This window comes from Rattus norvegicus, chromosome 4, assembly GCF_036323735.1.
Source record: "Rattus norvegicus strain BN/NHsdMcwi chromosome 4, GRCr8, whole genome shotgun sequence".
In the NCBI taxonomy this organism is placed as follows: domain Eukaryota; kingdom Metazoa; phylum Chordata; class Mammalia; order Rodentia; family Muridae; genus Rattus; species Rattus norvegicus.
In genome coordinates, this window is record NC_086022.1 from 36,769,971 (window position 1) to 36,797,796 (window position 27,826).

The 27,826-nt window shown below is 41.8% G+C and overlaps 1 long non-coding RNA gene across 1 annotated transcript in view; it reads left to right on the forward strand.

Annotated features, from left to right (window-relative positions):
- Window positions 1-4,784: 4,784 nt before the first annotated feature.
- The window catches only part of LOC134486668 (uncharacterized), a 51,820-nt gene continuing 28,778 nt past the window's right edge, over window positions 4,785-27,826 (forward strand). Inside the window, exon 1 of the long non-coding RNA XR_010066011.1 lies at window positions 4,785-6,510. This is a non-coding gene — a long non-coding RNA (uncharacterized LOC134486668). The remainder of the gene's footprint in view (window positions 6,511-27,826) is intronic.

Below are 27,826 nucleotides of genomic sequence, written 5' to 3' on the forward strand. Positions count from 1 at the left end.
AAGTCTCTGTACTCGGGATGTTTCTAGGACCAGTTGAGGGCAGTGCCTCATCAGCAATAGATCTCCCCTCCTTAATTGTGGTCTTCAATACTCCCTAACAGAATGTCTGAGGTATAGATGTGGATACGTACGTAACATAGGAATACCTAGAAGGACACACCACACAACACACACACATACCACACCACAGACACACACACAACACACAACACACACACACAACACACAACACACACACACACAACACACAACACACACACACACACACACACACACACACACACCACTTAGATTAAAAGTATAAGGTGGTTTCTTGTGTTCTACTTGCAGACAGGGTGAAATTTTCCTTCCTCTGGATATACAGGGCTGACAAACTTGAAATGTGGTTGTGTTCTGGTTGTAGTCAGTCTTGCATTATAACGCCATTCCTGGATTCCTCAGCTCTGCTGAGGGAATACTGCTCTGTGGACCCTAAACATGTACAATTGAACTTGACTCCTTGTTGTACTTGGTTGTTGATGTATCAGTTTTAGATGAGGACTTGAATTCCTGTTTGAAGGTTACTATGGCCTCAGATAATATCGTTGAATCTCATAACCATCCTTTTTCACTCTGGTGTTTTGTTTATTGGTTTTTTGTTTTGAGAGTTTTTTTTAATAGTTTTTGGTTTTTTGTTTTGTGAGGTTTGTTTGGTGGTCCATCTGTCTGTCCGCTCTGGGTATGAAACACATACATCCCCATTTTCTATCTTTTTAACTTATCTTCATTAAGCGTATGATCATATAGTGGTAGCTAATCTTGGATTGTTATAGAAGCCATTTGCCACAAACCTACACCACCATTCCTAGGGTTTCATCTGTAAAATAAGGAACATAGAAACGGGGTCTTTCCGAGCCTGAAAGTGTATGTCCTAAAGTATTGAGAGAGCTTTGGAATTCACAGAGAGAAATTCATTTCTTTTCATCCCTAGACTCTATCCCTTACAGGGTCAAAATGGCAACCTCATGGGGATGTTTGCACGCAGGACCATTGGGAGGGAAGCATCCACATCCCCACACCGGTACTGCTAGATTCGGGAAGAAGGCTCAGGCCCTTCCCTAGGGATGAGAATGACCCAGAATAGCAAGGTTTTCCTACAGACATTGATAAAAGTGCAAGAGGCTTCAAAACCCCTGTGATTTTCAGTAGGCATGAGGTTTCCTCTTAGAGGTAAATGCTTTCTTTTCCAGGTTTTGTTTAAACATTGTGATATTGTCCTAAAATTAGATATTTCTTACTTTTAATCAGCACAGGGAGTTAAGGAGGAAGAGTCTCTGTTTAAAAGTGCTTGAGGGCTGGCAAGATGGCTTAGGGTCTAAAGGTGCCTGCTGTCAAGGCATGACTGACAACCAGAGTTCCCTGGCACTTAAATGATGGAAGACGGGATTCTTCGTACTTATACACAGGAGCTGTAGCCTGTACACACACATGCGTGCACATTAATAATTACCATTATTTCGCAGGGACTCCAGGCAATCTCCCTGTAGAGATTGCTCTTTTAAAAAGCACTCATGAACTGGTATGAATAGTGTCTACAAATTCATTGTACAATAGAAAGAAATGTTTGTCCTAAGAAACTGTTGTGCCAAGGTTAATGTCTTCACAAAGTCTTCATTAAGTTGATACATTAAGTTCAAATAGCTCAGTGGACCTTGAACACTTAAGGACAAAACCTCTTTCAGAGAGCTGCAGACAGCGGTACAAGCCTGTACTGCACTGGGGAAATGGAAGCAGGAAGATCAGGAGTTCAAGGTCATCCTCTTAAGTACGGAGTTTGAGGAGACGTGGGAATGTGGGAACGCACGCAAGCAAGCGTGTGTGTGTGTGTGTGTGTGTGTGTGTGTGTGTGTGCGCACACCTATATACAAAGATTCCTTTTCATCACCTCAAAAAAGTGCTCAGCTTGACTAAAAGATTAGTAGTATGATATTAGCATTCCCTTTGATAGGAAAAATGCACCATGATTAAACACACACACACACACACACACACACACACACACTATTTTACAACATTGAGGAATAATGAAACTGTACTGTTAAACATACTACGGTCAAACTTTAGCCAATCCTTGGAAAGCCTCTGGGCTTGTCGTTTAACAAGGAGTGTATTACATTTGTTGAGCCTTGAGAATATTAAATTTTTAAAAGTCTTTTAAGTTCCTTTAAATACAAATTAAATCTGTTCTTCTCAATAGTTCTTTTAGGGTGGACCCATTTTCTAACTTTCTAATTTATCTTAATTAAGCATATAATCATATAGTGATAGCTAGCCTTTGTCAACTTTAAGCTCTGTGCGGTTGCAAAGGGCTTCTTTGAGATTAATAATATCTGGAAACAAAGGTACATTGTTTTGCTTTCGACCCATTTACATTTCTAAGGTTGGTATCTGTGAAGAATTGCATAAGACGACCCCACCCAACCCTCCAGAACTATAGTGAGTTAGTTTATCAGTTTGCCCAACTCCTCCACTCAAAATGTTGTAGTCCAAAGTTAGATGGACTTACCTCTAGGTCAGAAAGTCACCTTGGATCACAGAAACTCGACCCTCTTTCCTGGAACTCACAGCAACTGTCTGCAGACCACTAATAGTTTCTCAGGAGACGCTGGTTGCCTTCTGCATTAGCAAGCTACTAGGGCTCGGAGGCTAACGATGAATACAAGGGTAGAGCTTTTGATCCTGCATCTTCTGCAATTATCTAATATCTATAGGCCCTTTCCTTTGACACCGAAACACAGTTTGAAATGAGACTTTTGGCCCTCCTGTGTGTCTTTCCTGCTTCTTGTCCAGTTTCATCTATCCCAGTTAGCAAGCTACACAATGATGAGGACAATCCATGGAGTTCTGTGCTCAAGGAAGACAACTCTAGCTGAAATGCTTTGTCATTCAAGAATTTGTTGTCTGGCCTTTATAAAACAAAAGCTGAAGTATTAACCTAGACGGTATAGATAGGTTAGTTTTGTGGGACACTAGTTTCGTGTAAGTAGTAGCTCTGTATTCTTACAAGCAAACTTTTTTATTTAGTCTAAAATAAAAGAAGCAGACTGCCTTAGTCTGTTAGAGGGGATTGAGGAAGAAGAAAGTGCTGAGAAAACTGGGGTAGGGGTTGATGTAAAAGGTTACTACTGTACAGGGGATAATCACTAATGATCTGAGTAATCGGTGCTTTAAGGAGTTAAAGGCAGAGTAGGCTCAGAGAGCTGGTGACCTGTGAGCAGAGATTTGCATGGTGCTCCCTGCCTTTTAGTGAGAACCTCCTCTATCTACTGTGTATCATTTTTACGTTACCTCAAGCAATTATTCTTCTCTCTTGCTCAGCTACAGACACAGTGGAAGATTATAGAAGAAAGATTCACACCGAATTGAGTAACTAGCCAAGTGTTTCAGTTCCTGTATGTTGACAAGAGAGCCCCCCACCCCACCCCCAAGAAGCAGCTCACAGGGCTGACCAAGTAGAAAGAGGCTTTGAAGAAAGTGGCATGGGAACCTGAAAGGGTGTCCCTACAGAGCCGGTCTATGGAGCCAGTGCATAGGCCAGACGGGAAAAGCTAATGAAGAGGAAGTGATGCCCCTTTAACAGAGAAGCCATCTAAAAGAGCAGAGCAGAGGGGGGCTGTAGCTTACAAGGCGAATGGGCAAAAGAGCTACTTTTTTCTAACACAAGAGGGAAGAAGTGTTGTGGTGTAAGTGAGTCTGCAGGAAGGAGCAAGAGACACAGGGAGAAAAATCTGTGTAGCTGGTTACTGTACCAATAACGACAATAGATACTATAGGAAAACAGAAAGAGAAAAGGAAAGAATGAGAGCTTTTTAAGAATTTTAAGAATTTGAACCTCAGAAGCCGACAATGGGGACAAGACAAAGAAAGGCATTCAAACACTAGACAAGCCAGGTGTGGTCACGACACCAGCACATGGAAGACAGAATCAGGAGGCTTGGTTTAAGATTTATGCAGCTACATACACAGTTTGAGGGCAGGGTGAGCTTTATGAGACCCGGAAATGAAAATGGATGGATGAAGGAAAGGAAGGAAAGACAAAAGGAGAGAAGGAGGAGGAGGTCAGGGGAAAGGAAGGGAATAGCAAAGTGTGTGTGAGAAAGAAAAGATGGTGACCTAGTGAAGGAGATTAGGTCATGGGGCCTGGGGCAATTAGGAAAGACATACCGTTCTATCTAACAGGAAGCTAAGAGCTAGAGTTAGGCCACAGACATGACTAGATCTGGGTTTGGTAGAACCTTTTGGAAGACAGATAGTTGACCCAGAGCAAACATGCAAATGTGCTTCAGCAAGATGCGCACACTTGGTGGAGTCCACATTTGCTCAAAAATATTCAAGGTCCCTCCCAAGTAGAGGACTTTACTATTTCTAGCCTGTTAACATTCCATCTGCAATTGCTAATGACATTTGCCCAGACACGACAGGTGTCGTTATGAGCAGCTCTTGTGTGCTTCACTGTCTCCTTCCTTTCTTCTGGCAGTGTTTCAGATAGCTAACCCAGGCACCAGGTGACAATGATGTGGAAAGAGGCCACAGTTTGCCTCTCACCATGCAGCGCGAGTGTTTGAGATTCGGGAGTTGTTTGTGGCTGCCTTGTAAATTAGCCTAACGTGAGAAATAGAAGTTGAACATATCATATGAAGAAGGGAGGAAGCAATCACAGAAGTGAGAACTTAATAGAGGCTGAGGAATCAAACCATGGCATTAAACTATGGAAGGATGACAATAAGAAAGACAGGTGGCATGGATGTTTTCATGAGAGATGAATGTGTAACGTTACAGCGTCACATAAAAAAGGTATGAAAGATTACTTAGCCCAGGTCCTTGAACACAACGGTAAAACAGATCCTTCTCAAAACAAAGTCCCCTAAACATTTCCTCGTTGTGCTCTGTTCAGTCAAGATGTTCATCGATACTTCACTAGGAGGTAGTAGCCTGAAACAAAATGTCCCCAGAAAATCCAGCTCATATAGTGAGCCCTAAAGCTTGACAATGTCTTCCCTTGTCTTCCTCAGACCTTACACCTCCTCCTAGTTTACTCTATCTGAACATACCAGACCTATTGCTGTTCTCAGACACTAGATGCTAAAAGTTTCACTTGTGGCTAGAAAGCAGACCAACACCTTTTTCTTCTTTGTGGAAGTTATAATTAATGTTGTCAGGACAGAAAATTAAAGTTTAGTTTCTTCACTGACCTACCAAATTGTTTTTTGCATCTAGTAGGCTCGGATATCAGATTTAATCAAGCAAGAGAACACAGGAAACGAGGTGTTTCATATAGATAAGCATAGGAAGTACTACAGAGAAAAATGGTGCAGAAGGAATAACATAATACTGACATTCTGTCATAGAAAAATATCATCCAATAAAAAAGCTAATTGGATATCAACATTTGGTAAAATGCTACGAAACAACACTCTGGGTTAGAAAACCTAAGCAGAGTGCATATTGCTGTAGTGTGACAGCCTTAGAGAACACCCCACCAATCATCCCTCAGGCTCAGCAGCTGTGGACACCCACTCTGTGGCATCTCAGTCAGCACTAAGTCAGCACTGAGCAATGGTTTGCTGGATTCCAGACCCCAGGACAACTGTGCACCAATTAAAGATTCATCTCACTCTTAGCCCAATTTTGGCCACCATAATAGCAGCTGGCATATACTTCAAAGTAAGATTTTTTAAACCCCCTAGTGGTGATGGGTGTTTCTGGGGGAGAAAGAAATGGCATTCACTACTGCATCTATACCCCAGAAAGCTAAGAGCAAATATTATTACTTATGGAGACTGCCTGTTTGGCTTAGCAGAAGGGCCTTCAAGATACTGGCAGCTGGTGAAGGCCACACTCTGACTGTCCAGAACAATAGTGGACCAGCATCAGCTATTGTTTATTGTGGGTATTTGCGTCACTTTTCCAAGCAAGTTATTCTTACCCATTGCTGAGCGAGCATCTAAAACCTGCCTGGAAGCTGAACTCCCAGGTAAGGCAGGGACATCGTCACTCTCCAGAAATCCTTCATACTGAGCAGGTAGCCCTTATTAGATCCCAGGCACAGGCAAGATAATACAACCTTCTAAATGAAAAGAGTCCTTAAGAAATGAAGAGAGTCCATGCAGGTGGCTAACCAAGATACGAACGAAGCCTCCCACAGAGCTGTTGGGGGAGCCTGTTTCTAGGCTCATCGAAAGGAGGAGAGGGGAGATAGCAGGGCCTGGGGCTGTCTGATAAACCACATCACGCAGAGTGGATGACGTCTACATTGAAATGCCAGGGACACAGATGCCAGCTCATTATCTGTGACCCCACGATGCACCACATGGTTTCTCGACAGGACTGGTGGTGCCTCATATTCCAGGGAGAGAAGCCCTGCTATACGTGAGTCAGGCAGTGGAGCCCTGTCTTTCACTGATCTGGTGTGTGATCTACCTCCTTTGATAAGGTTTGATGCACCCACATGTTCAAGTGCTCCTTAATTTGGTAAGTTGATAAACGATGTATTTACTAAATAAGAAACTTCAGTCTACATCATTATTCATGCTGAACAGATGGTGAATATTTACTTGCTCAAAAAAAAAAAAAAGACATAGATTTATTCTCTACCGGGGACGCACAGCTGTCGCACTAGGCTGGGTTGTGCTGTATCTCTCATCCTTTGAATCTGCCAGCCACAGAACTTCCTACCATGAACCAGAGCGGTCATAGTAGGCTGAAACCCAGATCAGAGCATCCCTCAAACCTTATCATGGAAGCTTCTTCTTGAAGTAGATGTTAACTAGCAAAGAGATCCACTGCTGGACAAAGTGCAGAGAGTGACTTTGGAACATTCTGACCTAAATAGGATGCCTTATCAAACCCTTTCCCTCAAGGCTAAAGACTGCAAGAGTCAGTGGTAAATGACTCCAAGGAAATTGCGTCTTCCACACACACAGAACTGATACACATGGGAACTCCCAGATCCTTTGACGGTACTCACGGTACCCGCACAGATTCAAACCAGGCAGTCTCAGCACTGAGAACGGGAAATGGGCACAAAGTTCCACCTCTAATCAAGAAGTTAATTGCAATTGCTAACTGCTGGGGGAGGGGAAAAATCAGTTTTCTTCAAATGAATGACATTGGGCATATTAACCATCCTCCAGGACGAGCCTTACATCCAGTAGGTGTCCAAAAAGGCTGTGTGTGTGTGTGTGTGTGTGTGTGTGTGTGTGTGTGTGTGTGTGTGTGTGTGAGAGAGAGAGAGAGAGAGAGAGAGAGAGAGAAAGAGAGAGAGATCTTTTTAGTTTGTTATAATTTTCTTTTTCTTCAGTTTTGATCTTATTGCCTTTCTTTTTGAGAGAGGAAGAAAGAACACGAAGTTGAAGGGAGGCAGGGAGAACCTAGAAGGAGTTGCAGGAAGGGAAAGATGATCCAAATGTATTATGTGGAAAGATAATTTTTTGATTTATTTTTTCACTTTACATCCCAATTGTAGCCCCCTTTCCCCCCTTTCCTCCCAGGCCCACCCTCACAAACCCCTCTCCCATTACCTACTCCCCTTCTCCTCAGAGAAGCGGAAGCCCCCCTTGGGTATCACCCTGCCTAGAGACATCAAGTGGAAGCAGGACTAGGTGCATCCTCTCCTGCTGAGGCCAGACCAGACAGTCCAGGTAGGGGAAGGGCATCCAATGGCAGGCAACAGAGTCAGAGACAGCCCCACTCCAATTATCAGTGGACCTACATGAAGACCAGGATGCGCATCGGCTACAAATGTATAGAGGGCCTAGGTCCAGTCCCTGCATGCTCTTTGGTTGGCAGTTCAGTCTCTGTGAGCCCCTATGGACCCAGGTTAGTTCACTCTGTAGGTCTTCTTGTGGTGTCTCTGATCCCTGAAAAGATAATTTAAAAAAAAGAGATATAGATGCAGTCTACCTCAAAATTTACACTAAAACTGAAGGTCATTCCTCTATTGTAAAATGGAGCCACTCAGAGGAAGACACAACCTGAAAGCTACTTTCATACAACATAGTATAGTATATTAGTATATTATAGTTTATAATATATAATTAATTATATAATAATTAATATATAATATAATTATATATAATATATACTAGTATTGTATATAACATAGTATACTAGTAGTAAGTATATTAGAGCAGACCACTACTTAATTCTCATACCCAGCTTCTACCTTAGATACACAGGATTTCAACAGCTTCCAATAAATCTCACTGCCTAGGGAAAAGAGGTCCATAAAGCATAACTTAAGGTCTGAGCATAGTCTCCCTCTTCTGGCTAGCATTCTACCCTCTGCCACTTATTGCCTATTGTGGCCTGGCTGCGTTGATATCTTGGGTTCAGATAGAACTTTCAGCTGTGACGGGATGTTCAGTCCACAAGGTCTTGTGTTGTCTTTTGGGAGGATGATAAGCGTAAACTGGGTCTTTGTTTTTGGTAATTGTCACAGAGTATTCAAAGTCTCCACACTTCCGAACTGGCTGAGGGGAGTGTCTTTGTTCTTCCTAAATCCTTAGTGATTTTATCTGAGTTCATGCTTACGAAGGACTGGCAGGGTGGTGTTGGCTGCCACCGGAACCAGCTTTGTGATAGGGTGCTGGAACCCCTTCTCCTCCCCTCTTCTCCCCAGGATGAACAGGAGCTAATGATCTAGTTCATCAGTGGGTGACAGCAATTTAATCGACAATGCCTACATAATGATGCTTTCTTAGCATCAACAAAGAATGGTTTATCAGAAGTCTCATAGGCTCACAAACATACTGAGAAGCTAGAGGAGCTGGACAGCACAACCAAAGGCCAGAAATTGCCACACTTCCCCACATCAGGCCCTCTGCGGTTTTTCCATTTAGTACTTCCTGAGTTAGATCCTTTATAATAAAATGGTGATTCTAACCAAAGTGTCTTCCTGAGGTATGTGGGATAGTCTAGAAGGTTATTCAACAGAGAAGAGAATCTTGAAGACCCCTCTCTCCAGAGAGAAGTAACACTTAAAGTTGGAATCTGAATTGAGAATGTAGTCTTTTGGGACTAAGCCCTGTGGGGTCTGATGCTAACCCTAGGTTTAAAAAGAAAAATCAGGATTAAACTGAATTGAATTACAAGATGCTGTTCATGGCCAAACTAGAGAATTAAACAGACAAGCAACCAAATAATCACGTTTAACATCAGAGTCGGTGTCAGTATAAGCAGTTCGGAGAGAAAAGACTCTTGGGACAGCCCCAGACAGATCAGATAATCCAGACTGCATGACAGTTGTGGAAGCTGTGTGATCTTGAGCAAGTCCCCTTCAGACTCTCAGTCCATGCACTGATGGGCATACCCGAAAATATGACTTTAGCAGATGCCTTGGAAAGTTTAGAGGGAAAGAGAGGATTAGCAACTTAATGGAGACACTGGAATACACAAAAAGGTGCGAGACATGCTCCCTGCTCTGATATGTGCCTCAACATTTGGCCTTGAGATTAGTTCTCATACTGTAGGAGGGATGTCTAGTGGAACCTTGGGCATCCTTGTTTACCCTTTCAGACCAGGAGCTGAGTACAGAACACAGATGTGCCTACATTTCTGTTTCAATGTGCTAAGAATGGAAATGATACTCTTGCTCTCTTGCTCTTCCCCTCTTCCCCTTTGTCCCTTCTGTCCCCTTTCCCTCCTCCCTTCTCTCCATGTGCTCATGGCCAGCCTCTACTCCTCTACTTCTCTACTCTTCTATTTCTTTCTCTTTCTCTGCCTTACTACCCTCTTAACAACCCTCCCCATGCCCTGAATAAACTTTATTCTACACTAAAAAAAATTTTTTAAAGGAAATGATAAAAGTCATAAGAAGCTACTACTTGCTAGTTTTAAAAAGTTTACTTTCTTGGAGTCTGGTTTGACCTCTTACAAAGGTAGCTTTTAGTTTCACACGGTATCAGCAGTGTGCTGATAGTGCTTTCTTTACAAAAGCACATCCGTTGTGCAACACTGTGAATATGGTAAATACCAAACTACAAACTATAAGATGAAAAAATGTGCATTCACTTCACTTATATATTAACGTGTATGTTTATATCAATGCATGCTTATTTATAAATGCATTAACATAAATATAGAAATAAGTATGTAAGCAGATGCAGGACATGGCATTTGAATAATTCTGGAGCTTAAAAATACAAAGCATTTGCTGGACCACTGAACTACATTCCCAGTCAAGTCTGAAAACAAGCAGGAGGAGGAGGCAAGTTGGGAGTCAGGAGTAAGAAAGCATCCCAACAAGATCCCCAAAGCACCCTAAGGATTCACTTCATCGAGGTCTACTGTGAGCACACCAAGCACAGCCCAGCCTCCTGCTGTGCCCTGATGGACAGTGGATATGTAAGCTTTCAGGGTGTCAAGTTCTTCTGTTTGCCAGAGTACTGTGAGGTATGAAGACACAGGAAGAGGGGTGCAGGGTCTACAAGTAACAACTGTCCAGAGCTGTCTTCAGCTTTCCTACTGACATCCTCCTGCAAGGTCCACCATTCTTCTGTTCTATTTGACTGATGCCCGTTCTGAAAGAGCTTGGCACCCTGAGACAAAAGACAGCAAGTGTTAGGGCTCAAATTTCACTAGGAATGGCTTCATCTCTGGCTATCTGGAGGTCGCCTGGCTTGCTATTATGTACCTCAGAGGCAGAGCACTTCCTTGGCATGGATGAGGCCCTGGGTTTATCCTCAGCATCACAGTCCAATCACACATCAAGCAACAAGCAAACCATGATGAGCGTCTGCATTTTGTTGACAATTCCTTTAGAGATGCCACTGTTAGCTGTTATCGCTCTCTTTTCCATTTTACTTCTCCCTCACCTATTATCGATACATGCCTTAACTTTTTAGAATGGAAAGTTTATTACTGCATGAATCTTTGATGAATTTCTTCATGTTGAACTGGAGTGTAATAAATGAATGGAATGACATCTGATAAAATTTGTCAACGAGGGTGCTGAGGTTGCCTGGAAGAGAATGGGGGACAAGAGACGCAAAGAAGGGTGCCAAGACAAGAGTCTGATCAAGGCAACAATTTTATTTTTTTCCAAGGCTGAATTTATACCATAATAGGGGTAACAGAGAGAGGGGGGAAGTAAGAAACATTTACACAGGCCAAGGATACAGTATTCGTGTGGTCAGCTGATGTCAACAGGATGTTGGTTTTTCAGAAAGGTTACAGGTCATCACATTGGGCATCTTGACGTCAGATGTATTTCTCAGCAAGGTCACAACTTTATCATATTATTATTCATCCTGACCACCAGATTTGTATTAGTCTTCTGCAGCTGGCTGGGGATTTTCCATGAACCCAGTCATACTTAACTCTAACCATAATATTAACATGAATAATGGAGGGTTTCAAGGGGATTGCTCCCAACAAAAGTTTATCATCATAGTCCCCAGGAAAATATACTGTCTTACATTTGATGCCCCAGATTTATAATATTGGTATAAGTGTCATGTTTCTTGATGTCAGATGTAGGTGCCCCAGTAGACAGAAAATCTTACCAAGATGCTAAGCCTTCACCTTCTCAGGAGAGACAGACACCTAGCTAGCTCACTCTAGTTACTTTATTCAAACATTAGACAAGATTAATTAAGGCTGCAAAAGGTTCCAGCTACCAATGTTATCTTGCCCTTTCTGCACATGAGAGAAAATGACCGACACAAATCTCAGTTCCTTTTCACCATGGCTAGCCATAACCAAAAGTAAGAACTCTGGGTTTGCCAGGAGTGTCTTAGGACCAAGGTTGGTGCAGCTGCAAGCTCTCAGGTAGCACCAAGTGCAGATTCTCTAGAGAGACGGCATTTCTTCAAGGTTCAAACAGTCTCAAAACAATTTCTCAATCTCTACTGATTGACCCAAATATAGCAAAGTCAAACCTTTCACTCAAAGTCAAACACAAAGACTTTACTTTATATATCACTACACATGTTAGCAATGCCAGGGGTTAGGAGAGAAGGCCAGTGAGGTTTAATACTCTATTAAGAAGTCTCCTTTTTCAGGATTTATCTAAGTTCATTGTGGAGGCCAGGAAAGGACCATAAGCAATTTTTTCCTATTTTGATTGAGTTACTAAGAAAGAATTGACTATGTTGTTGTTTTCGAGATCATGATGCCTGCCTGAATCATGGCGTTTTCCTTCCTGCACATTGCACTCTTACTTTGAAGTGTTTATTTTATAAAATTAACACAGTCTAGCTCAAAGTTCACATCCAGAGAAGGGGTCTCGCTGAGAATATTAAAATGAAAAAAAAATTTTCCATCTTTATTAACTTGAGTATTTCTTATTTACATTTCGATTGTTATTCCCCTTCCCGGTTTCCAGGCCAACATCCCCCTAACCCCTCCCCCTCCCCTTCTGTACAGGTGTTCCCCTCCCCATCCTCCCCCCATTACCACCCTCCCCCCCCAACAATCACGTTCACTGGGGGTTCAGTCTTGGCAGGACCCAGGGCTTCCCCTTCCACTGGTGCTCTTACTAGGCTATTCATTGCTACCTATGCAGTTGGAGCCCAGGGTCAGTCCATGTATAGTCTTTGGATAGTGGCTTAGTCCTGGAAGCTCTAGTTGGTTGGTGTTGTTGTTCATATGGGGTCTCAAGCCCCTTCAAGCTCTTTCAGTCTTTTCTAAGATTCCTTCAACAGGAGTCCCGTTCTCAGTTCAGTAGTTTGCTGCTGGCATTCACCTATGTATTTGTTGTATTCTGGCTGTGTCTCTCAGGAGAGATCTACTTCCGGTTCCTGTCGGCCTGCACTTCTTTGCTTCATCCATCTTATCTACTTTGGTGACTGTATATGTATGGGCCACATGTGGTGCAGGCTCTGAATGGGCGTTCCTTCTCCCTCTGTTCTAAACTTTGCCTTCCTATTCCCTCCCAAGGGTTAAAATGAAAATTTTTACATAAACACAATATACTTGATATATAGCCATGAATAAACGTCCTTTTTCTATGACAAACTGAACAGACCCACATAATAATTGTTGCTTATTGCTGATTTGAGAAAAGTAAGTGAAATTCATTTGTAATTTGGTAAATTTACTTAAAATTAAAGACTTGAATACTAATTCTGTTTTCTTCAGCTTCTACACGCACCTTGAAATACATTCCTTTGCATGCATTCATGATACTTTTCTCAGCAAAATGAAAAGTCTCTTTATACATCTATGATCTACCGAGAATGTAAATGCTACAAAAGAGACTTTATTGATCTTTCTTAACTGTTCCCTGAGGCCACTATATTATGTTTAAGACATAAACCTGAATTGGAGAGTAAGTTTAAGACAGTTTTGTAGCCAAAACTCAAATTAAATCCTAGTTCTCCCAAGCTGTGAGTTGAGGAAAGCATGCAATTTTCAGCCTTTTGTGGAGTGAATGCTAATAATGACCTTTTATTTTATTTTTTTTTCTTTTTTCCTTTTTTTTTCCTTTTTTTTTCTTTTTTCCGGAGCTGGGGACCGAACCCAGGGCCTTGCGCTTGCTAGGCAAGCGCTCTACCACTGAGCTAAATCCCCAACCCCTAATAATGACCTTTTAAAATTGTTGTAAGAATTAAGTAAGATGCACAAAGTGTCCCAGGCACTAAATGGTTGATCAAAAAGTGGTATGTTTCAACATATTTAAGAGTGCAAACAGTTATAACCTTAAAGAATGAGAGAATTAAGAAGGAACTAAAGGCCAGAGTCAAAATGCTAATATTTTTGAGTAAAGAAAAAATAGCAATCAACTAAATATACCAAGGAAAAGAAAGATTTCAGAGGTTGGTGAGCCAGAAACAAACGACGAAGTGATTTCATACAAATGGTTAATATCATCAGTGTAGGGTGTAAGAAAATGTCATCTTTGGACTGGAAATTGAGGAACTCCTTAGAATGAGCAACTGCAGAGAACTGCTATATCCCCAGTTTGTAACTGCATGGGTGACATCAAAGCTTGATCCTTAAGTCAGGTCAATGGTTTTAATCGCTGATTAATACACTATGTAAGGACAATCATATCCTGTCTCCGAAATAGATTTTAAAAATAAGGCCATTCTCTAATAACAAAGAGTCTTCATCTCCAGAGATTGGTAAATGGGGCTTCTGTAGACCTGAATTGACAAACTTTGAAATAACAGTTTATCTCCCATTAGCTTCTATGTCTACCACCCCTGCCCCATACCTCTTCGACAATTCTAGAAGTCAGTATCCTAGATATCCACTTTGCCAGCATTCTTTCAAAAATATAAAACTCTCTGTCTAAAATGTACAAAAGCATGATGATTTTTTGTCACATTCTTAAAGTTATTTCCCTTCAAAAATTCTACTATAATTGTAAATTCAATACTACTTTATGTATTTTCTGTACTGGTTGGTTACCTTTGTGGTCATTATCATAAGAGACATTAAATATTAGTCCATTTCTATCAAACACTTTAAGGAACTTGTGCAAACCATTTTACAGACAAAACATTTTACAGACCTTTTTATCCTCTTCACCTTCAGGTAAATGTTTTGTAACTGGTTTCTATTACTAGAAATGCAAATATTGAGTGGTGGTGCAAACCTTTAATCCCAGCATTTGTAGCAGAGGCAGAGGCAGAGGCAGAGGCAGAGGCAGAGGCAGAGGCAGAGGCAGAGGCAGAGGCAGAGGCAGAGGCAGAGGCAGAGGCAGAGAGACAGAGAGACAGAGAGACAGAGAGGCAGAGAGACAGAGAGGCAGAGAGGCAGAGAGGCAGAGAGGCAGAGAGACAGAGACAGAGACAGAGAGGCAGAGAGGCAGAGAAGCAGAGAGACAGAGACAGAGAGGCAGAGAGAGAGTCAGAGAGAGAAGCAGAGAGGCAGAAAGAGAGGCAGAGAGAGGGGCAGAGAGGCAGACAGGCAGACAGGCAGACAGGCAGACAGGCAGAGGAAGCAGATCTCTATGAGTGTCTGGAAGAAGAAGAAGAAGAAGAAGAAGAAGAAGAAGAAGAAGAAGAAGAAGAAGAAGAAGAAGAAGAAGAAGAAGAAGAAGAAGAAGAAGAAGAAGAAGAAGAAGAAGAAGAAGACGAGGAGGAGGAGGAGGAGGAGGAAGACCCAAACCAACAACAATAACCAAAAAAAGAAAGAGAGAGAGAGAGAGAGAGAGAGAGAGAGAGAGAGAGAGAGGGGAAGGAAGGAAGGAACAAAAGAAAGAAAGAGAAAGAAAAAAGGAAAGAAGGAAAAACAAAACAAAACAACAACAAAGCAAATGTTTTAATCCTCCCTACTCGGTAAGTATACTAGGGCCCAGCTGCATTCCAAGAACTTAATACCATGAAGTAGTATCTCCTTTCTCCTTGTAACAGCATACTCTTCACTGTTCCCTAGGCACCAAAACTTCCTTTTAAAGATTAGTCAATTGCAAAAAACTGAGGTCTAGACCCAGGGCTGGGCACCAAGGTCCCTACCTCCAGCAACCACACCCTTTTTGAATGTTTCATGCTCTTCAAAGAGCATCAGCAGCCAGAGGTCTGGGGTTCAAACATTTCGGATTTAAATAATGACACTACCTATGTTAGGGCTTGTATCACTTAGGTTCCTGGATCCTGTCAGCACACTGAGGGACCAAGGGGCTTTTCTCTCTTCCATACAACATTATCTGCCATTTTCCCCAATTCATGTGCCCTAAACCCACCCACTGTGGTGGATATATATATATATATATATATATATATATATATATATATATGTATGTATATATATACATATATATATGTATGTACATATATATATATACATATATATATATACATATATATAACTCCATATATATAACTCCATATGTATATATATATGGAGTTACAATAAAGACATTTATACTTTTTAAAATCTCCATAGAAGATATATATACAGAGCTGGGATGTGTTTGGCACTATAACATGTACATTAAGAAAGCAGTTGTGTTGTTAATCTCTGTTAAATCCAAGTTAGAACTGAATTTTATTAATGGCGACTTTGAATAATACAGGTCTTCTGCAAACTTCACTTGTAATATTTAATTAAATGTAATAAAACTGGAAGGATTGAGTTAGATGAAGACAAGTAAAGTCATTAGCATTGATCTTCCTGTTTGTAATGATATTTGCTAAATACCATTAGTGTGACTACAATATCTGTCTTTTGAATCCATTTTATTTTTCTGTACTTTTCCTTATCTATGCCTGATATACATGATGTATTTACATCTTTACTTTACAATTCTCTCCCCTACAAAATGAGCACTAGGGATTCAGGAACTTGCAGTTCTCCAGGGCTAAAAGCAACACAGGTACTTAACCAATGTAATTGAGTGAGTAAATGATATGACTCTCAGCACCATGCATCATATTTAGGGAGTAAAATCAGTTGTCCAGAGGGAGTAAATGAGCAGAGTTGAAAACAGATTAAATTAGAAAGGCAAACAGAAGGTGGGCAACACCTCACCTGTAGATATCAGAGGACAACACTTGGAAATTGGTCCTTGCCCTTCTAACTTGTTTCTGAGTCAGGGTGTCCATCTTGTTTTTGACAGCGTATGCCAGGCTAACTAGCTCTTGAATTTCCTGGTGCTTCTTCTGTTTCTGCCTCCAATATCACCACAGGAATAATGGATGTATACTTTTTGCAGATGCATACAGATTACAGATCTGACTTTTTGTGCGGGTACCGTGGTTGAACTAAGGTGCTCGAGCTTCAGAGGAAAGACCTTTTGCTCAGTGAGCTATGTCCCTGAATGCCTGGAAAGCTTTCTTTCTACCTTCTTAATTTTACAAATGGTATTACCAAATTAAAACAACAAGCAACATTTTCACAGGATAAAGACAAGCAACCTTTAACTAGATTTTGCTTCTAGGGTTCACTATTTCCTCTTCTTTTAAAATTGTTCAGATCTTATATGGAGGAAAATTTTTAATTTTTTAGGATGTTGTATGACACATGAATAAAGAAAGAAAGAAGGAAGGAAGGAGGGAGGGAAGGAGGGAAGGAAGGTATGTAGGTATCTTGTATGTAAAGACAAAAAAAAATTGCCCTCTATGTTCTAAATGATAAACTGTATATAACAAATACAGATTTTTATTTTACTAAATTATACACCGATTTTTACTAACTTCAGGTTCCTAGTGCCATGAGATTGCTAAATTTATTGATCTATTTTTCTGCAAAATCCACTGACATTTTTCTTAACTCTTTAGCCAGCAGCCAGCCCCTAGTGGTTTGTGACCATGAATCTATCTGGATCACTCCTGGAACTTCAGAATTCTGGAAATTTTCGATGATGTTAGGAAATAGCACATTCTCTTCACATCATTTGTTTGTCACTCTCTTCACAAACCTAATAACTTCCCCTCTAGCAAACTAAGTCCTGAACAGGAAAAAATGTCAGATACCAAGGAGTTGCACAGGCTGAGGGCAAGGAAGTTAAATATATATAATGATAGTTTACACTAAGGTCAAAGAGGCTGAGAAGAGGAACTCTGTAAAAGCTGGTAATTTCCCATTCAGACTCCAAGGGTACAAGACAAGGAAAACCTTCAGGAATATCAACCACATCCCAGGGCAGGCCTATGCATAGAATTAACAACATAAAACAAACTTCACACAGGGATTTTGTTTGTTTGTTTCATTTGGCCTTTTTTGTCTAATTGGTCTTTTGTTTGTTTTGATTTTTATTTTGTTATTGGTTTGCTTGTTTGACTGTCCCAGTGGAGAGACAGGGATGAAAGGCCCTGGTGCACACGAGGAGAAGGTCCCGACTTAGGACAAATCAAAGGGGGGACAAACTGAGGTCACACAGAAGCTTGAAATGATTCACGCCTGATAGTACAATCAATAAAGAAAGAAAAGCCTTGCCAGCCAGAAGCATAAGACCACACATCTGCTCAGTGTAGATTTGTTGTTAGAAATTGGGACAAAAGGAAAGTACAAAACATGAGAAAACAGAGTCTATGAAAGAACTGTTCATACACTGCAACTGAGGCTTGGTACCTGGGAGGTGTAAGAAGCAATGTTTTGACAGAATAAGAAAATATGGAGTAATGAGGAAAGTATATTAATAGTGCTAGGGTCCGTGATTCACAGAAGAATTATATCCTGCAAAGAGTGTTTTATTCTGCAGAAATCCAGCACGCTGGGGTCTCCCATTATCAGAATAGAGAGACAACCAAGTGAGCTTGCAGGCCTGATTTAAAACACATCAGGGTAGGTGACCTCTATGTTAATCTGTTGGGTTCTTCTCTGCCAACATTCTATTATGGGGTGTGGAGGCTGGAAACTTGCTAGGGCAGTCTGGAAACTGCTGCTGACCCATTGTCCTTGCTTCAGGACAGGTGGTGGGGCAGCTTCTGAAGCCTGGACTTGCTTGGAATTGCCCAGTTCTTGGAAGCAGAGATTTAGGCCTAGTCTCCTTAACTGCCAATTTGAGGCCTGTCATGAAATCAGCCTAACTTCAATAGAGAATATTGGAACTCATAAGATGGTATGTTCGTGTAATGACAAAAGACGATGACAGAAAAGTCAGTGATAGTATTGGAGGCATTAACAAAAAATATACTAGGGTCTTATCTCAGTGACTCATAGAAAACTTTTCTCTAAATTGAATTTCTGTATAATGGGAAAGTACTTCCAGCCCCTCTCCCCAGACAGTTCTAGGCCAGGAAGTTCCCAGATCTCATTTGTCCTGTGCTGAAGGGCCCTCGCATGCAGATACCTGCTCATTCCTGTGGTTTGTTAAATGTTACTTATCAACACTTTGCTTTTAATAATGAACTCCACCCTAAGTGAAGCTCCCAAAGGAGCCCATGCATCTATCCACATCTGACCCCCAAGAAAAGAGAGAGCCACACACTTTCACCCCCACACAGAGCAGGGGTTTGGATCCATCAACAGGATGCACTTATGTGATCTCTGACAATCACACCCACTATCCAGGAGCCTAGACGCATTGTTAGTTAAAGTTGCCATTGAACTCTAGAAGTCGTGTCTTAGAAACCTAGCAAGTGCTGTTGGCTTTCCTTGCTGCAGCTGAAAACCTGAAGCATCTACTTTGTATAGAAGAAAGGTTTATTTAACTCTCAGTTTGGGAGATTCAAGAGACTGTTACCCACAGTTGCTCAGTTCTGGCCAAGGCCTTCCTAACAGTAGTTCATTATGGCATCTGTTTGTGTGTGTGTGTGTGTGTGTGTGTGTGTGTGTGTGTGTGTGTGTGTGTGTGTGTGTGTGTGTAAGAGCTTACATTGTTAAATAAAAAGTCAGAGAGTGGAGAAAAACTGATATCCCACAATCTCTCCTCAGATTTAGCCCTAAGGACACCACAATAGGCCTTGCCTATTAAATATTGAACTATGTCTAGCACTACCTGTGCTGGCTAATTTTATGTTAACTTGACATAAGTAATAGTCATCTGAGAGAAGGGAAGTTCAATTGAGAGAGTGCCTTCATAACGTCAGGCTCAAAGCAGATAAACTGGTAGGGCATTTTCTTAATTAGTGATTGATTTGGGTGATGGTTGGGGAGCCCATCATGGGTGGTGCCATTCCCTGGGCTTGTGGTCCTAGATGGTATAAGAAAGCAGATTGAGCACACCATAAACAGCACCCCTCAATGACCTCTGCAACAGCTCCTCCCTCCAGGTCCCTGCCCTATTTGAGTTCCTGTCCTGTCTTCTTTATGCTTCAACTCACTTTTGATCATGGTGTCTCAAAGGAGCAATGGTAATCCAAACTAACACTACCCAAAGCACTACCCAAGGACCAAGTCTTTGATCACAATAGGCCCTTAGGGAACTCAATTAAGCCATTTACCAATACCCCAAACAATGCAAGGACAGTCTGTGGGCAAACAGCACCAACCTTATTGTTTGCTGTGGGTCATGCAGTCAGAACTTAGGTCTTCAGAGAGAATGGAAGTGGAATGGACAGCAAGGTAAGGGTTTACCAAGAATTCCAAGTGTAATCTAAGGCAGGTTCCTTAAAGTAGAAAGGGAATTACACTGTAATTATGGCTGGGCTGAATCATGAAATTGATTCAGGGTTGGTGAAAAAACCACAGTGAGAATTTGAGGCAAGAGCTGAACATGATCTTAGACATGAGCCGCCTTTAGATGTTTTCTAAAGATGAGCTGTGCTACTTTCCTATGGTTGCTGTGACAGCACAGCACAAACTGTGACTCACATGCAGAAAGAACACTAACTTATCAGGTCAGAGCTCCTAATATCGAGGAATCAGTGGGTTCCATTGCTCTGGAGGCCAGAGGGAAAATGCCATTGCTTTATATCCCTCAGCGTCTAGAGAGGATATCCCAGGCTTACAGCCATTTCCTAATTTAGCGTCTGCTTCTGTCATCCTAACTCCTCAAAGACTTCTGCTTTCTGCTAACAGTGACTCTAAGAAATGCCCAGGTCCCACCCCACAGTCCTGAGATACTCTCTCCATTTCAAGGTCTTTAACTTAAGTGTATCTAATCAAGGCTCTTCTTGCCATAAACGCCGCGATGCTCAGAGTGCAGAGCACTGTACTCACCTAAACATGGCACTTTTGCATGAGGTTTAGTTTGAGCTTGAAGGGGACACAGCAGATTATAAATTTCTCTTCTCCAGGTGCCCCATATGCATGCACACTTCTAATATCAGGAAAGGGATAAAGTGCTATCACCAAAGATTCCAAGTAATCTACTGAGGGTGAACTGAGGCAGGGCAGAAAGGCTGGGAAAATCTGGAGAAAGAAAAGAGACCCTGCATTCAGGATCTGATTAAAGCCTGTCTCTCCCACCAAACAACAAGAATCCCAGCACAGTTCCAAAGTGATTAAGACCTTTCTCATTTCATAGCTGTAAACCTGAAGTTTCTAGAAAGTTCACTCCAATCCGCATTTTCATAAAAAGACACAGACTAACCCCACAGGTAATTCTGGTGGCTTCTGGCTTACCCTTTATTAGACTGCAATTCCATCTCAACCATCGCTTGCAGGTCTTTCACAGAAAGAGAAAGAGAGTGAGGGGTGGGCTCACATTGTAACTGGAGAGCCACCATAATGCTGTACACAGACAATGCTAAGACAATGAAATGCTTACTGTTCCTTGGAGTCCATACCACATTTGGCTCAGTCCTGTATTAAAATACCTTTAATAAAATGTCCAGCTCAACTTCTCTTCTCCAGAGAGTCCTAAAATGACGTACACTGTTGACTCTAGGATTTGATTTGGGTAGAAGCCCCTAAAAGTCTAGGGGAACCCTTCGGATGGATGTGGGTAGCAGTGTGAATCTGTGTGTCTGTCCTATCACTGTTGATAAAACGTAAATCTTTGTTTTCTATGGTTTCCCCATTATCTTACCTTTCCGCACGTTGTCTTTGGAAACCCATTGTACTTTCTGTCATCTTCTCTTGCTACTTTGAGGGGGAACTACTGGTAAGAAGCTATCTGCAGAGGTTGACTGACTAACTTCAGTCCTGGGGGTTTGGGGATTGGAATGTTACAGGTCCAGTAGCTTCTTAGTTTATCTTAGGCTAGTTTTAGTCACATCCCCTAACAGCCATTCCTTGTCAGAACTAACCTCTGTGTCAGAACTAACATCCTGTGACTAATGGATGAAAACCTTTGGAATCTATTAACTTAACAGGACCCTAGCTTGCACCAACTCAAAAGCTAAGAATGTCATCCAATAGCATCTGATGACTTACAGAAAGGATGACCTTTCTGTAACTTGCTGTAACTGCCTCACTAAAGTACCCCTAAATGTATTTTGAACTTGCTTTGATTTATGACTTACTTTGTTCTGTAAATCTATAACTTTTCAAGAAATTGCTTCTATATTGAAACAAGTAATATGGGGTGGTCTGAATCTGTAGCCCTGGCCTTGGTCACTCAAAGTATCCTCAAGAGAAGGAAGCCCTCTAAGATGAAAACTGTGGTCATTGTGCCAAGAGTTATGGTGCCACAACATTCTAACAATGATCCACTTTTCACTGGAGGATTTACCTGAGTGGAAGCCAGCTATGTTCATGTACCCCAGGCTGTTTGGTGTTATTTCCTCAGGCAGATTGTTGACGATTTTTCTTCTGGGGCTCTCGATCTTCCTTAGTTTGGTTGACAATCCATTTTCCCAAATTATAAATTATAAATATGACACAAAACCAAATTCTTATGTTGTACTTTTAAAAACCATTAGACATGTGTTTCCTGTGGAATTTTACTTCCCTCAAGTCAGAATGCCTTGCAAGCGACTGTGTGATAAAATCACTGACCACCAGGTGGCAGTCATGGTACAGTAGATCGCAAAGACTGCAGTTGATTAGGGAGTTGCTCAGTTTAAACAGAGTTGCCATCTGACCCAGCAACTCCATCCTTAGATTTATACCCAGGAGAACTGAAAACACATGTCTATACAAAAACCTGTCCCTGGGTGCTTGAGACTATTCTATTAATGGTAGTCAGAAAAATAAAAGTGTCCAGTGTCCGGACACTGAGAAGGCCATAAACAAAATACATACAAAGGGGTATTACTCAGCCACAAAAATGAACAAAGTGCAGATTCATACTGCAGCATATATTAACAATGAAAACATTATATTAAGCAGGAGCCAGACACAAGAGGCTCAGGTTGTGTTAGTCTATTTATGTAACAGAGACAGAAAGTGGGCTAATGATTGCTGAAAGCTGGGTAGAGAGCATAGGAAAGGACTTCCCTATTGGGGTGATGAAAAATGTCCTAAAGTGAGTTGTTAATTATTCCACAGCTTTGGGAAGATGCTAAACCTATTACACTGTGCAGTTTAAACAGCAAATATATGTGAAGTATGACATAGGGAACACAGGACTTAACAAAACGGTCATAAAGCCACTGTTGAAATGCGAGTGGGGACTTTCCATTAAAGTTAAGAAAATGCCATCACTAACATGTCTGTGAATCAATAGCACACAATGTGTGAGGAATACTGTATTGAACATTGGCAAGTTGCTATATGACATAGACACACAACGACTGAACTGGCTGGGTTTTGTCTGTCAACACAAGAGTTATCAGAGACAAAGGAGCCTCAGTTGGAGAAGTGCTTCCATGAGATCTAGTTGCAAGGCATTTTCTCAATTAGTGATCAATGGGGGAGGGCCCAGCCCATTATGGATGATGCTGTCCCTGTGCTAGTGGTCCTTGATTTTATAAGAAAGCAGGCTGAGCAAGTTATAAGTAGCAGACCAGTAAGTAGAACTTCCATGGACTCTGCATCAGTTCCTGCCTCCAGGTTCTGGCCTGGCTGAGTTCCTGTCCTGACTTCCTCCAATGACGGACCATGTGCAAACTGAATAAACCTTCTCCTTCTCAACTTGCTCTTTGGTCATAGTGTCTCCGTTGCAGCAATTCAAACCCTAACTAAAACAATGACCAAAGGTTGCAAGTTATAGTTGGTTTCTACTTCATTTCCATAGCACAGCTCTGCAAGACATGGTCCATAAATCAAATCACACAATTACCCAGAAATTAAGAATTTACATTTTAAGAGTCGAGAGTAGCAAAAGCATTGTATGGAAGTCAAATTTTAGCATCTACACATAAAAGTTTATTGGAACACAGCTGTGCCCATTTTGTGTGAAAATGGCAGGTGTTCTAGTTTGTTTCTCTGTTACCGTAGTAAAATACCCAAAGAGTTTGGGGTAGTTATTTGGCTCATAGGTTACAGTCCATCTTTGAGGGAATCCAAGGAAGGAATTTAAAGTAGACACCATGGAAAAATCCTTACTACCTCGTTTGCTTGGCTTGTTCCGTTACCTTTCTTATACAGCCCAGACCCTGGGGTGGCATTGCCCACAGTGACCTGAGCCCTCCTATATCAGTTACCGATCAAGAAAATGGTGCACAGACATGTTCAGAAGCCAATCTGATGGAGACAATTCCTCAGTTAAGGTTCCCTCTTTCCGGGTGTGTCACGGTAACAACCACAACCAGCTATCACAGCAGGGATCACATGATCTACATCATAGTTATTTGCTCTTCATATATTTGTTCTCCACATAATGATACACTGGTTGTAAGACTTCTGAAGTCATCGAAGTTTCCAGAAAGATTTCAGAGGCAAGCCTGGGTTAGCTGTAGGTAGTTTTAAGTAAATGAGTGCATTCCATCAAATATGGATGTGGTCGTGGGACCCTGGTGCCTCACACTCCCTTTTCCTCCCCATTCTTTTTTCTATGCCATAATGTAGAAGACCTTGGTATATATACCATGTGTTCCTGACATAATGTCATATATCAGAAATCTGAAGCAAGCAGGCCAACCCAATGTGACCAGAAATCTCTAAGACCCCGAGCCAAAAAGCAAAACAAAGAACCAAAACAACAACACCCCCCGAAAACAAGAACCAAACCCAACAACAACAATAACACAAAAACAAAAACACCTCTCATCTTTTAAAGTTGGTTGTCTCCAACGTATGTTACAGTCATGTAGAAGTGGTTAACACACTGATGTACTGTATGATTGGAACACTCGGATTTGTGGTACCTGGAACTGATATATAAAAACATTCATGTATTGAAGACATGAACACAAACAAGAACATTTTAGGGCAGTGGCTCACTGCCTTCCTATGCTGCAACCCTTTAATACAGTTCTTTATGTTGTGACCCCAACTATAAAATTACTTTCACTGCTACTCATAACTTTAATTTTGTTACTATTATGAATCATAATGTAATGTAAATATTTTTGGAATAGAGATGTGTCAGAGACACACATCTTTAAGACCCACAGTTTAAGAACAGCCTATCTAGGGGGAGCAAGGAGACTAACAGGAATGTAAGGGAGAGATGTAGGTGTCTGGGCGGGGTGGCTGCATTTTCAGAGTATATTATATACTTGTGTGTAAATGTGGCTTATGCAACCTTGCACATTAATTTTGCAAAAGAACTCTTTTTGCATCTTTCCTGCTTCCTTTGAACACATAAGCCAAATCATCTACACTATTGTAACACTTCCCTTCCTACACAATTAAGATTATATTGCTTCTGTGTTTCTTACTGATTTCAATAAGCACAGAGGCCTGGGGTGGGTGTCCTTCCTGCTGCTTGCTCATATCATATCTGTTTCCTCCTCCTCCCCTTCCCCCTCGTCTCCCCGCCCTCCTCCTCCTCTTCTTCCTCATCTTCCCCCTCTTTTCTTCATTATTATTGTTTTTGTTGTTGATTTTATAAAGCAAGTTCTCACTATGTGCTCCTGGCTATTCTGGAACTCACTCTGTAGGCCAGGCTTGCCCTCTAACTAACAGAGATCCTCCTACCTCTACCTCCCAAGTACTGGGATCACAGTTATATACCACTATGCCCAGCCAGTGTTGTTCTCCAGCTTGTGTTAACAGACAGTATTTATTCCAATCTTTCATATCCTTTAGACCTTTGACTATGCAAACGTTTGACCCTGAGCTATGACTCTTGGGAACTGAGCTGTCTCAGAAGGTCCTAAGGGCCGAAGCCCTAACTTCCCACTAAGGCTGCTTGCTTACCATGGCCTCTTGTTTGTCCTTTGCCTTTCCTGTTGGGTTTCTCCTGTGCATGCCAGTGTTTCCTAAAATCTCAGATATGTTGTTTCAGATTCTGTGTCTCAGTCCCTGTTTGGGGAAGAGTCTAAACTAAAACATTAAAATTCAAATCACAACCCCTGTAGACATTTAAGTTTAATCAGCTTGCATGAAATGTGTTTATAATAACATAGCAAATCTCCAGAAATGGCAGCTTTCTCAGCAAGTGTCTAGATGAACTCTTCTAGATGCTAGAAATGAATTTGTTCTCCTCCCAACAGAGGTCAGGGAGAAATGCCTGCAATGAGACTCAAACTAAATGTCTCCATCTGTTTTCTTTAAGGTAGTGGTCTCCTGCTAACTGAAATTCTTACTCTAATGCCTTAGATTTAGACTGCCTTGCACAGCAGCTTATAGGATATTGTCTGGGTGTATGTCATGCTTTAATGTTTATATATACCTTGAATGTATTGTGAGCCCTGCATCTGCCCACCACAGGGCATGGCCACATGGGGAGGCAGGACACGGGAATTGCCTGCATTTACCCTACACCAAGGCCAGGGCTAGTGTTGGCCCATAGGGAAGCCCTGGGACACTGCTTCAGGGTAGGAAAGTGTAGTCTGAGGTGCAGGACAGCCAAAGCTGGATTGGGAGTCCCTGGGCCTGTGAAGATGCCAGGCTGTCTGGTTCTCAGACTCTCAGACAGGCAGGCACTGCTGGGAGCCATGAAAGAGGTGAGAGAACAGAGTGGGGGCCCACAGGCTGGATCTGGCCTGGGGCTTGGGGGCCGGAGGGTGGGAGGGAGGATACTCCAGCTGGTCTCATAGGGGGAGTCCTTAGTTTGATGGCAGTGAGCTTAAGTTTGCCTTGGTCACCAGTGGTCGTGTCTGGGAGTTCAGAGAGACCTTCTACAGGAAATTTCACAGCTGTGGCTATATAAGCCAAGGCCTTCTTCATGGCTCCCCACAGCAGAACCCACTGAAAAGACACAGTCTGTGGTTTTAAGGCAGTTAGTGTCATGGTGGAAAGTGGATGTGTAAAACCACACCCTACTTCCCAGGGTGGGCCTGAAATTAAATACCTTTGCAGGGAGGAATGTCTGGAAAGGAAATCTTATTGACTAAGCCCTCCAAGCCTTTAGGTACTTCATTAAAATGGAGATCTGTCTTGAGCCTATGTGACCACAGGTCCTTTCCTACCTGTGGGGTCTTGGGGCATTGACCTTATGTGACTGGTGGCCACAAATCTATGGGGGGCTGTGGCTAGTGGCAGGGGCCTGGCACCCTACCGGGAACAGGCAAATCTCCTACTGTCTCTTCAGGGTCTCTGAGGCTTCTAGCCTGAGCTCAACCAGCTACCTTTCCCGGTCCCACATATATGTATGTAGAGAATTCCACTCACTAGTATCTATTCCTATTCCTTCCTCCATAAACCAGTCAAAAGGAAGCTGCATCCTCTGTCATTTCTTATTCTGCTGTGGTCTCAATCTCTACAAACATCTTCCGATCTTGGGGACGCCTGTGGCCATGTTGTCTCTGGCATTCTTCCACATCTAGCCAGAGTATCTCTGGATCACTGTGCCTCCTAACAGCATCACTTGCTTCCTTCTGCTACTGGACATCCCCTTGCGCCACCCAGCTCTCCGCACTGCACCTGAAGTCATTCTCCAGGAAGTCCAGTGAATTGAATTCTGTCTTCTTGCTGTGAACCCTCTTCTAACTTCATTTGCCTACAGAGTTAATCTCAGTCTTCTTGATATTAAAATCTTAAGCCCTTAACAAATGGTCTAGCTTCCTTTACAGTTAGATATGTCTCTCACAAGAGTGAATATTTTCAGATAGTTATCCATCTGCTGTGATAAAGGAAACATAAGCTCATTTCAGTGCTTTACTACATTCATACTGGTTTAATCGAAATATTTTCCAGTTATTGGAATACATATAAAAGCATAGCTATGATCATGTGGACTGAAAATTCATAGAGCTGAAAAATATTCTCATGCAGGACTATATGTATGTATGAACAAGCCTTTTATCCCAGCACTTGGGAGACAGAGGCAGATGGATCTTTAGGAGGTCAAGGCCAGCCTGGTCTACAGAGTAAGTTCTAGGACAGTCATGGCTACACAGAGAAACTCTGTCCTGAAATACCACACACACACACACACACACACACACAGTGCATATTCTCATGTTTTATGCCATAACATCACAATTTCATTGTGGCAAAAACACTTAATGAGAGCTACCTTCTTAACAGGCTTAAAGTTTATAATATAGTATTGTTATCAACAGGAGCATCGATTTTA